Source organism: Lampetra planeri, chromosome 78, assembly GCF_965212315.1.
Source record: "Lampetra planeri chromosome 78, kcLamPlan1.2.h2, whole genome shotgun sequence".
Classification (NCBI taxonomy): domain Eukaryota; kingdom Metazoa; phylum Chordata; class Hyperoartia; order Petromyzontiformes; family Petromyzontidae; genus Lampetra; species Lampetra planeri.
The window spans coordinates 4,062,671-4,076,052 of NC_136183.1; positions in this window are offsets into that span (position 1 = coordinate 4,062,671).

Here is a 13,382-nt window from a genome sequence, read left to right on the forward strand (position 1 = left end):
AAATCAAAATAAAACAACACATTACGACGTTTCGATTGCAACACAAGCAATCATCATCAGGCATAAAAGAAATAGCAACAAAAATCTAACTAGAAAACTATAGACCGACATACAAGCAGACAGACATCACAACGGCACACATAGAGAGGAGTATACAGGCACACGAAAATTAAATAACCTAGTAAAATATTGAAATGTGATGTAATACAACACAGAGAGTCGGTTAACACACAATTAACGCATGGCCTGGTTGACTACGTGTTTCAAAATTTGCTAAGTTAGGATTTTAAGTGTGAGCAACAAATATCTAACTAGAAAACTATAGACAGACATACAAGCAGACAGACATCACAGCGGCACACAGAGAGAGGACACAAATCGGCTGTGTGAGCAACAAAAATCTAACTAGAAAACTATAGACAGACATACAAGCAGACAGACATCACAACGGCACACAGAGAGAGGACACAAATCGGCACAAAGAGATGGTCGTTTCTGTGACGGTCCCTTAAATATAGAGAGGAGGGGGAGGGGACGGGGGGGAGGGAGAGGGCGGGGAGATCAATGAGTGCACGCCAACGTACTCCCATTGTAAGTGAGATGATAGACGCGGCAGGGGAGGCAAACCTGAAAATTAGGACAAACGTCGTAATGTGTTGTTTTATTTTGATTTATTATTTTATTTTTAGACGTGACTTAACCGAAAAGAACCAAAGAATAATTCCTGCAGTCACGAAAGCTCCCAAATTAAGATTGAACCACTTCTACGGGGAAGTTTTAAACTTATCCTTTTTTCTTTCTGGCTATTTGTTCTCTCTGCCTGTGTCCTCTCCTTGAAATTTCACACTTAAAATTCTAACTTAGCAAATTTTGAAACACGTAATAAACCAGGCTATGCGTTAATTGTGTGTTAACCGACTCTCTGTGTTGTATTACATCACATTTCGATAATTTACTAGGTTATTTAATTTTCGTGTGCTTGTCTCCTAATTTTCAGGTTTGCCTCCCGTGCCGCGTCTATCATCTCACTTACAATGGGAGTACGTTGGCGTGCACTCATTGATCTCCCCGCCCTCTCCCTCCCCCCCGTCCCCTCCCCCTCCTCTCTATATTTAAGGGACCGTCACAGAAACGACCATCTCTTTGTGCCGATTTGTGTCCTCTCTCTGTGTGCCGTTGTGATGTCTGTCTGCTTGTATGTCTGTCTATAGTTTTCTAGTTAGATTTTTGTTGCTCACACAGCCGATTTGTGTCCTCTCTCTGTGTGCCGCTGTGATGTCTGTCTGCTTGTATGTCTGTCTATAGTTTTCTAGTTAGATATTTGTTGCTCACACTTAAAATTCTAACTTAGCAAATTTTGAAACACGTAGTCAACCAGGCCATGCGTTAATTGTGTGTTAACCGACTCTCTGTGTTGTATTACATCACATTTCAATATTTTACTAGGTTATTTAATTTTCGTGTGCCTGTATACTCCTCTCTATGTGTGCCGTTGTGATGTCTGTCTGCTTGTATGTCGGTCTATAGTTTTCTAGTTAGATTTTTGTTGCTATTTCTTTTATGCCTGATGATGATTGCTTGTGTTGCAATCGAAACGTCGTAATGTGTTGTTTTATTTTGATTTATTATTTTATTTTTAGACGTGACTTAACCGAAAAGAACCAAAGAATAATTCCTGCAGTCACGAAAGCTCCCAAATTAATATGGAATCGATGTCCAGGTTGGAACATTACAACGCGGGGCCTTGCCATGCGGGGCCTTGCCTCCTGCCCTCGCCTGATGGCATTTGCTTTAATTATCTGCTCAAGTTTAATTTGTCTTCATCTGGCTCACTACTTTGAAATTTGTTTCTTTTAATTATTTCTACAGTTTTTTTTTATCCTACCAGGCCAAGCCCACTTCAGCTGCTATACCGCTCTTGTTTTCAGAAGCGACCTGCCCACAGCAAAGTGGCTTATCAACGTGTGGAAATGTGTATCGGTCAAACACTCTAAAGGGAGGGAAAAACCATGTGGATCCGGAGGAAAATCCACACGACCACAAGGAGAGAGACACGCAAATTATAAATATACATCCTTAATACAGGTTTGTTTGGGTTAGATCGCGTAAAAATAGAAATGTGTTGGTAAACCCGACAGCCAATTAGGAAGGGGTTGTCACATAAACAGCACGTGGCCAATTCGTCACGAGTGCAGCACTACACCGGTTGTGTGTTGGAGAGCCAAGCCACAACATTTACAATCTGACTACGACGTTTCGCCAGTAATTACAACCAGCTTCAGCAGGCGACAACCAAATGTTGTGCCTTGGTTTTGTGGGAAGATGCATCGGGTCGCTGGGTTTATAACGCAGCACGCTAACCATTGCACTACCGCTCCCCACTGATGCACAAATATGATCATCGGAAGTATAGTATTTATTCAATACTTGCTAAGTTACCTGGCTTTGCATAGGGTCTCAGTAATCAAACATTAAGATTAATGTCTTGCAATGTTGGCTTTATTGGAATTATTGAATTCTGCCAATGAAGTCTGTGAATGTGTGTATATTGTCACGGTTTCTTGGTTGTGTTATACAATCGCAGGGCTTGTTTGTTTCATAATGACAGCTTTTAAATTCGTTGCCTTTGGAGAGCTTCAGGATAGACAATGTTGGATGTTTTGCCATCTGGTGGGTTTAACCGAATGAAGCTTCAATTTTGACATAAATGTCAACAGCAGTTAAAGCTTACATGGATAGAAAATTTTATAATAAAAAAAAATGAAAATAAAGGTAATAAAAAAATATCACGACGTTTTGATCGAAACAAGCAATCGTCATCTCCGGTCACGTGTCCTCCGGGGTCACCCAGAGTGCCATGGCCCCTTGCAACTCTGTTCCATGGCCGGCACCCTTGCACTCTATCTTGTAGGGGCTGGCACTGCACGCAGAGCGTGGTGCCATCCATTGCTCTCAGTGCACCCCGAGTCCCGTTAGGGCCGGTAATGCATCCACCTTCAGTGGTGTCTGCGATTTCAATACATGGCATGCCGTGCCTCTCTCCCAGGCCAGCTTCACACAGTGACATCCAACGATGTCACTACACATAGCAGCTTCAATAATTATGTAGTTTGAGAAGCTCCCAATGGTCATATAAAAGCCGTAGCATTTATTACGGTTACAATGATACGCTAATCGATGCCTGGTTATAGTTAAAGGATCGTTCCCTGCTGGTCAACCATGTTACATCTGCTCATGATTTGGTAATGGCTACTCAATGAGATGGAATTAGGGATAATTCCATCGTGAAATGGGGTCTTGCAAATGTTCCACAAAAAAAATCACCTGCCTAGGAATGTCATGTCATGTCATACAACACTGCACCTGCTCAACTCTCCATGAATAATCAGGCAGTTCTACAAGTGTTGGAGGAGCTCCCATACCGGGTTGATGTGTTCACAACCAGCTTTGGTTTGGCAGCCAAAGTCTCACTTAACATTAGTCGAGCACTATTCTTTTATTAGACTGTGCAACACTGGAAGCTGCCTGGACTTTTGCTCCTTACAAAGCTGTGAGTGTCAATCGCCAAGGTCTAGTCCATATGAGACCAATTTGAGGCCACTCACATGGCCTTAAATTGCACCTATCATGGAATTAGCACTGTGATAAGGTTACTTCCAATTCGTCATGAATGGTGAATGTTTTGTTTATATATGTTAATGATCCATGTCAAATGTATGTGCATGTAAGAGTTTATCTATGTGGGGAGCGGTGGTCCAGTTATTTCACTGCATTATGAACAAACTCTAATAAAATAAAATAGATCACGACGTTTTGGGCGCAACACAGTCTGCCTCAGCAGCAGACCATGCTTTCCCACCTGATGACGGATGCTTGTGTTGCGCCCGAAACGTCGTTATTTATTTTATACCTACGTGACTTTACCGAAAGAACCAAAGAGTATGGATTCCTGCTGTTATGAAAGCTTTAAATCAAGATTAATACTGAACAATGAGGTTAAATAAAAAAAAATAGTTTATCTCTGGAACTTTTTATAAGAATAGAAACCGGTCAGGAAAATATCTCGGAACATATGCAGCTGAAGTAAGATCTGTTCATCAAAGCATTCAAGCAAATCTGAGCCACACAACTCATACTTAACTTCAAATTTTGCATTCTTTGGAAGAACGTAATCAACCAAGTAAAGTGTTAACTGTTGTGTTAGCCGACTGTGTTGCATTGCATTAAGTTCACGAGGTTGATTTCTCAAGCTTCCAATTTCTCTTCCCCTGCCGCAGATCCCATCTCCCCTTGGCTCGACATGCCTGCTGCAGATCCCATCCCCCCCCTTGTCTCTCATTAACATGCTAATTTCTATGCCCCAACCCCCCCTCTCACTATATACCTCGTCACAGAGGCGTTGCTTCTCTGTCTCTCTGCGTGTGTCTCTATGTGTGTCTCTTCTGTGTGTGTCTCTCTCTGGTTGTCTCTGTCTGTTTGTCTCTCTCCGTGTCTGTTTGTCTCTCTCTCTGTATATGTTTCTCTCCGAGCTTGCATTTACATACAGTTCTCACCTGATGACGGTTGCTTATGTTGCAATCGAAACGCTGTGCAATATTTATTTATTTATTTCCTTATACTTTCTACGTGACTTTACTGAAAGAACCAAAGAGTAATTCCTGCAGTCACAAAATCTTGAAATCAAAGATTGTATTCATTCCTCTTTGTCTCGATACTGACGTAGATGGTATGGAATACGTTTTTCTGTCTGCAGCTGACGTTTCCTCTGACGCTTCCTCTGCAGAATTGGTCTGATGGAGCAAAGGCACTCAGCGCAGCTCGGTACAAGAAGGAAACAATGCGACCAGTATCCAAACAGCACGGATCGTACTGGAAGTTTGACACAGCACTAGAGAACTCACACAGGAGAGAAACCCTTCAGGTGTAGTGTGTGTGGGAAGGGATTTTCAGATTCATCGACTCTTAAAGAACACCAGAGAACACACACAAGAAGGAAACCTTTCAAATGCACTGTCTGTGAGAAGGCATTTGCACGGGCAGCAGATCTTCAGATCCACCAGAGAACACACACAGGAGAGAAACCCTTCAAGTGCAGTGTGTGTGGGAAGGCATTTTCAAGTTCATTTTATTTTAAAAGACACCAGAGAATACACAAAGGAGATAACCCCTTCAAGTGCAGTGTGTGTGAGAAGGAATTTTTACAGTCCTCACATCTTAAAAAACACCAGAGAACACACACAGAAGAGAAACCCTTCAGGTGCACTATCTGTGGGAAGGCATTTGCAGATTCACCGATTCTTAAAAAACACCAGAGAACACACACAGGAGAGAAACCCTTCAAGTGCACTGTCTGTGAGAAGGCATTTGCACAGTCATCAGTTCTTCATCGACACCAGAGAACACACAGGCATCAGAAGATCCCCAAGGAGTGTAGTCTGAAATCTACTTGTGAAAGTCAAAGTGCTGCAATGAGCCCATCCCTCCTGAAAAAAGAACCAGAAGTACATTCCAGCTTGGACACTATGAAATGTATCAAGGTGAAATTTGAAGAGGCGAAGGTGAAATGTGAAGAGGCAATAGTGAAGAGCGAAGAAGTGAAGGTAAAATGTGAAGATGTGATGGTGAAGAGCGAAGATGTGAAGGTAAAATGTGAAGATGAAGATTCAACTCCAAAATCGGACCTTCACATCGATGGAGGCAACGTGAAGCAGGAGGAGAATTCTGACTGTGAGGCAGAGCGAGGAACCTCCCAGGAATTTGTGGAAGTGGAGGTGTGGGTGGACTTCTTAGACAAAACAAAGTCAAATGAAGACCCGGTAGATGTGTAAGCTTGAGACAATGAAGCCCCAGTAGATTCACCTTTGTCACAGGCCTTTAATGAAAGAATGTGAAGTTGAACACTCAATTCTTAGGTTCAACCTGCAGAGTAAGAGGGGGCAGTATTTGCAGACCTGTGGGTTGGGTATACAGTGATCCCTCGTTTATCGCGGTTAATGGGGAACGGAACCCCTCGCGATAGGTGAAAATCCGCGAAGTAGGATTGGCCCCCTAGGAATTTCCGTGTGTGTGTGGGTACCAGAATGTTTAAAATATGTATACTTATACTTTATATATATATTTTACTTAAATCTATTTAATTATAAAACCTTAATATTATACATTCACTCTCTCTCTCTCATACGATACGTATTATGGTGTTCTACACTCACCAATGACAGTAGTATCTTGAGATATTCTCAGGTTTTTTCGGTAAAGTCACGTAGGTAAAACATTAAAAGTAATGAAAGTAAAATAAAACAAAACAAAAATAAAAATAAAATTCACGACGTTTCGGAGGCAACACAAGTCTCCGTCATCAGGTGGGACCGTCACAGCCAGATTAGCTGCATCAAGTGAAGCAATGATTCAAAATGTAATCCCTTATAAGCAAGTTGAAGGGGGGGAGGAGAGGGGGGGGGGAGTTCATCAGAATGTGGTAGCCAATGAATGGAACGTATCGGGAGGGAGGGGGGTGGGAGGGGGAGGGAGCCAACAAAACATTTGGCGACGGCTTGGACGCGGCTGCTGCGCACGCCAACACAATGGGCAGAAAGGGGGGAGGGGAGGTCTGATACACATGATAGAACAAAGGAACGAAAATGCCCATGTTTATACCAATGCAGGCTGAAAAATGAAGAGAGTACTGTTAAAAATAACTGGGGATGTTAACACTCGGTGAAGTAAATTAAAATAGTGCCTGTCAGATAAGATGGTCCAAAAAGTGTAATTAAGTCTTTTTTGCGTGGTTAATAACATCTTTCCAGTGATTACTGAGTTTGTACCCATCATCACGGTTGAAATTATGTCTGTGTTTGTATATTTGTATGGCTTCGTGTACAAACCTTTGATGGTAGCCAGGAGGCTTGCAGAGAACCTTGGTCTCGGAAAAGACAATATCATGAGAGCCCGCCGAGTTGTAGCAATGATCGGCAACGGCCGAAGAATCAGTTCTGCCGTGTTTCAGATCAGCAACATGACGTTTTGTTTCTCCAATGTAACATTGGAGAAACAAAACGTCATGTTGCTGATCGTGTCCGCGAGCACAAGTCAGATCTGAAACACGGCAGAACTGATTCTTCGGCCGTTGCCGATCATTGCTACAACTCGGCGGGCTCTCATGATATTGTCTTTTCCGAGACCAAGGTTCTCTGCAAGCCTCCTGGCTACCATCAAAGGTTTGTACACGAAGCCATACAAATATACAAACACAGACATAATTTCAACCGTGATGATGGGTACAAACTCAGTAATCACTGGAAAGATGTTATTAACCACGCAAAAAAGACTTAATTACACTTTTTGGACCATCTTATCTGACAGGCACTATTTTAATTTACTTCACCGAGTGTTAACATCCCCAGTTATTTTTAACAGTACTCTCTTCATTTTTCAGCCTGCATTGGTATAAACATGGGCATTTTCGTTCCTTTGTTCTATCATGTGTATCAGACCTCCCCTCCCCCCTTTCTGCCCATTGTGTTGGCGTGCGCAGCAGCCGCGTCCAAGCCGTCGCCAAATGTTTTGTTGGCTCCCTCCCCCTCCCACCCCCCTCCCTCCCGATACGTTCCATTCATTGGCTACCACATTCTGATGAACTCCCCCCCCCTCTCCTCCCCCCCTTCAACTTGCTTATAAGGGATTACATTTTGAATCATTGCTTCACTTGATGCAGCTAATCTGGCTGTGACGGTCCCACCTGATGACGGAGACTTGTGTTGCCTCCGAAACGTCGTGAATTTTATTTTTATTTTTGTTTTGTTTTATTTTACTTTCATTACTTTTAATGTTTTACCTACGTGACTTTACCGAAAAAACCTGAGAATATGAATCATTGCAGTCACGAAAGCTTCAAATCTAGAAGTATCTTGAGACTTGACTCCAGTAATGACGACGACGACAATGACAACGATGATGCGCAGCCAACCAGCTCACGGGATACATCCACCCGTGCTCTCATTCGTCGATCTCGCGCCGGGAACCAATCACGTGCCTTGTCTGAGTGCCCGTGGGTATGTACAAAGCCTCTGAGAGAGTTTCTCTCTTTGTCTGGCATCCTGGGAAACCGTTTCTCTCGCGCATCACGATGAAACAACGCTGCTTTCCGCAATACGGCTGCCAATATGGCGGTATTTTTGAATTTTTTTTTCGATTAATATTTTTGAAAAATCCGCGATGCACTGAGGCCGCGAAACTTGAACCACGAAGTGGCGAGGGATTACTGTATCTATATCAATTTATAACATTTTGGACATGCGTTTTTATGGATTTTGTTGCTATTCTGTCTCTCCAAATTAACCTACCATTACAATTATAGACTGATCATTTCTTTGTCAGTGGGCAAACGTACAAAATCAGCAGGGGATCAAATACTTTTTTCCCTCACTGTAAATAATATATTTTTTTACTTCCAACCCGTGATGAGAGGACGGAATACATGGTGACAGCAAGCACACCCTTGCACAATAGGTCACGACTTCACGACTTCAAAGGCCACAGCGCCCCTTTTTGACAGCGACTGCAAGTCTGATGCAAAAAATGTTAAACACTTCCAACCCGTGATGGAATTGTGGGGAACGCTGCCCAAAACGAATACACACAAACAGGGATACAATTGTGTTAAAAACTTTATTTTCATCACATAATCTTGCCGGCGAATGTATTAAAGCCCTTAGCCAATTGATGCACATTTGTTAGACAAGCAAGCACACTACTGCACACCATTGTTCCAAGGCATTACGTTAATTGCATAATCTAAAAAATGAATTCATTGAGGTCTACCTTTGCTTAGGCACATGTTTCTTTATTACTGTTCGTATGAATATTGTCACATTAATTTCCTGTCGCTGTGTATGATCACCTTATTCTGAAGAATGAGCCAATTGTTCTGTTACCCAGTTTGACAAACATAATTATTGAGGGTTAAATGTACGGTTCAATGAGGACATCTCCAGGAGTACTGTGTTGGCATTCCTTGCATAAGAGTTCGCATATTAGAATGTTACGTGTTTTTTAGAGATTAAAGTTGCTTAACACAGAAGAGTCTGAGTGGTGCCTTCCTAAGTCCATGCATAATAATATTAATTATAAGAACTATATCCTGCGGAGAGATCTGAATTTTGAGACCTGATATAACACACTAAGACATAATCAGTAAAAGTTAAAGTGAGAATCATTGTATTATCCTGATTGATAATTCACTGGTCAACACTTTTTCTGGCATAAGGTATTCCAATGGTCTTAAGGTAATTTTGGGGTGCTGATTCCAAATCTGGCATCAGTTTGTGTCTATCACATCAGGTTTTTGAGATATCAAATATTGCATTTTCAATAAAAACTGCAGAAGAAAAATATTAAATAAATGTGGATATCTACATAAATGTATTATAAACACTATCCTAAAAATACAGCACCATATTTTAACACTAAAGCAGTTACTGACTCGCAACAACTTGCAATCATATGTGACAGAGTTAATTTCGGGTAAAATCAATGAAAATGGGGTATGCCGATAGCATAAAATGAGATGTGATAGAGCAAATCTGAGATCAGATTTGGAATCAGCACCCTGAAATTAGTCTAGAACAGCTGCAAAAGTCCAGGCCAGAAAAAAACGTGTTTTTTGTTGACCAGTGATAATACAACCCTAGACAACGAAGCAGAAGAAATATTTGAATTAATTAGCATAATTACATACATTTGCATAACTGAATACAATTACACCTACCTAATTAGCATATAATCAACATTTTCATGATTACATAAATTAGCATAATTTCGGGAACAGTTTTTTCAAAAAATTCATTTCATTTTTTACATTTTTATAATTTTTCAGACCAAATATAGACAACAGGTGGAAAATATCATATATAAGCAAGAATAGAAATCAGCACTGTTCAACGAAACACCCAACTGCGACTGGAGAAGTCCAAACCATCAAGCACATCACCGATGAATGCTCCATCCATGCACATCCTGGCGGTATCGCTAAAATTCACACTGGATAAGAAACCTTTGCATTCATTCATGACGATCATTTGAAATAAAAACTGTTCCTTTTCACAATGCCATATGAAAGAAGAAGAAGTACTGCGAGTGGTCGGCTCTGGGGATTGCCCTCGTGACTGGCAAATTGATAGGGAGCTCTGCATCGTCAGAAGCCACGCATCACGGAGAGTTTTTTTGTTGTTGCGTCATTGAGGCTGCCAGCCATGGCTGGTGCTCGCAGTATTGCAATCCAGACCTGGGGAAGAGTGCCAAGCATTACTATTACCGATGGCGAGATCGTTCTGTACAGCAAACACGATCATAGAGTGACAATCGTTCGGATTGTGCTCAGATCAAAGTCAACCCTTTGAGGGAAAACTGGTGCAACCACTATTCGTGAGAGTGTCCCTTGAAATCGCAACCCACAGGCGAAGTTTAGTTGAGGGTCGGATCAGAGACTGACACGGAACGATATAACTTGATCTGTAGCGTGTCCTCTCTGCAGCACGAGTCGTACAAACAACTGGAAGAGGACTCTCTTGAAGAGGGGGGGGGGAGACGACAGGCGCTCCACAGTCTACAAGGATCAACAATGTCTGGTGCGAGTGGTTTCTGGTGACGGGATGATCGCGCACATCGACGCAGACGGAGCCGGACCCATCATCCCTGCCAACACGGGCACTGCCGACAGTGACCAGCGTGCCGACTCGGCAATCACCTCAGCGGTGGAGAGACTGACGAAGCAGCAGAGAGCGCCGTGTGCTCAACACACACGCTGACCCAGCGCCCCTGCTCGGGACCTGAGGTATTTTCGTTCCAAGGAACGCAGCACCTCGGAAGCCAAAAGAAGACAACTGTCATTCGCCACGAAGTGGCGGTGACATCACCACGACGCTTGTTCCAGACTATGTTTTCAGTTTCATTTATTAGGTACTAGCGGTAAGTACCCGGCGTTGCCCGGGTGAAAAATATCTTTAAAAACTTCTCTTAAAAATTTCGATTTAAAGCTTTCATGACTGCAGGGATTCATCTTCTTGGTTCTTTCGGTAAAGTCACGTATAAGGGAATTCTCACGACGTTTCAGCCACAACGCAAGCAGCCGTCTTCAGGTGAAGAACAGGTCTGTCGGAAAGACAGCGTCTGAATGAACACCACCAGGCTTGGCAGCGTATATTTAATCTGGGTTGGAGGGGGAAGAGCGCCTTGACAAAGGGATTTGCATATCAAGAGGAATTTAGCATATTTATGGAAATGCAGGCATGGAATTAGTCACTACTTGTGGAATGAGTTACAGCAGCAGAAGTTAGAGTAAATGAGATTGGTATTACCTTAGAGTCGCGGCATCTCTTCAGAAAGGTGAGAGACTCGATTAGCTGAGCCTTCTTATTACGGAGTTTGTTGTCTCTTAAAAACCTTACATATACACACACAGATACTAAGGTATTGTGAAAGCCCGGTGGGCCGTTTGTACATTTCTCCACCAACAAAATTAGAAGAAGCTTGCAAAAGTCCAAAATGTTGTAGAAATTGTGGGGTAAATAGTTGATGTAAAAGGTTTCCGAAAATTGTGGACACCCCCCCTCAAAAATTATATTTACACCACCCTACATACAACAGAGGAAGTAGTATCTATTGACTCTGTAGTTGTATCTACTGACTGTACAGTAGTATCTACTGAGCCAATAGTAGCTACTGACTGGAGTATTATTTACTGATTGTAGTAACGACTGACCGTAGTAGTATCTACTGGGCCTACAGTAGTATCTACCGACTCTATAGTAGTAACAACTAACTGTATAGTAGTATCCACTGACTATAGTAGTATCCACTGACTATAGTAGTAACTACTAACTCTATAGCAAGATCTACTCTCTATTGTAGTATCTACGGACTTTAATAGCTACTCACCGTACTAGTATGTACTGACTGTATAGTAGTATATACTGACTGTAGCAGTATTGGCTGACTGTAGTGGTATATACTGACTGTTTTAGTATCTACTAACTCTATATAGTAGTATCTACCAACTCGATAGCAGTATCTACTATCACTACAGCAGTGCATACCGGCTGAGGTGGTACCTGCTATCACTACAGCAGTGCATACTGACTATGGTGGTACCTGCTATGATTACAGCAGTGGATACTGATTGTGGTGGTATCCTATGACTACAGCTGTGCATACTGACTGGTGGTACCTGCTTTCACGACAGCAGTGCATACTGTGGTGGTAGCTGCTATGATTACAGCAGTGCATACTGCTGTGGTGGTACCTGCTATGAGTACAGCAGTGCATACTGACTGTGGTGGTACCTGCTACTTTACTTAATAACCAGGCTACAGTCTACATTACTGACTGCCAGTACACTAACCCAGCTTAATAACTATTTGTACAGTCTACATTATAGACTGCCAGTACACTCACCCAGCTTAATAACCAGGCTACAGTCTGCATTATAGACTGCCAGTACACTCACTTTACTTAATAACCAGGCTACAGTCTACATTACTGACTGCCAGTACACTCACCCAGCTTAATAACTATTTGTACAGTCTATATTTAAAGAATCGATTCGTGGCGCGCTCGGGTTTATTTCAATTAACTGAGTTTTATTTTCATTGCTATGTTATGTTTTAAAGTTTTCAAAAGTTTTTAAATGTATTTTCCCCCAGGCAACGCTGGGTATATCGACTCTAACAAGAGTGGGGTGTCGAGGCCTAGTCCCGTGCAGAGCCTCTGGCCTCGCCTAGATTGCCCAGCCGGGCGAGGCTGGGGGCTGGGCCGCTACCACCACCGCCCCGCGCTAGAATAAAACTATCTAATCTCTATAATTTTATCATCTACCGACCCTATAATAGTAATTGCACACATTGGGGTGGGGGGGAGAGAGAAGAGGACGTGAAACTTTGATGTATTTACCTCAGCGTCGCGTGTAAATGTGTGCGCATATTTTTAACGCGGGTGAGAAATGGCGCGCTGCCCGTTGCCAGGGGCAACCCTTGGTCAGCGCTTCGCGCATGCGCAACGGCGTGCTAAATAAATAAATAAAAATCGCGCTACATCAATAATTAAACCGCTTTAAAGTTTAGGGACGAAAAACGGAAATGCCTATTCCCACCGCGGGGCTCGGGGCGTGCCTCCCGGCAAAAAAATGTTCCGACAAACCCCACGGTCCGAGAGCCAAATCCCCCGCGAGCGTACGAAGACGGACGGACGGACAGAAACAGACAAAAAATGAGACTTAGGTTAGATCAGGGGTCCTCAAACTTTTTAAACAGGGGGCCAAGTTCACTGTCCCTCAGACCGTTGGAGGGCCGGACTATAGTTAAAAAAAACTATGAACAAATTCCTATGCACAC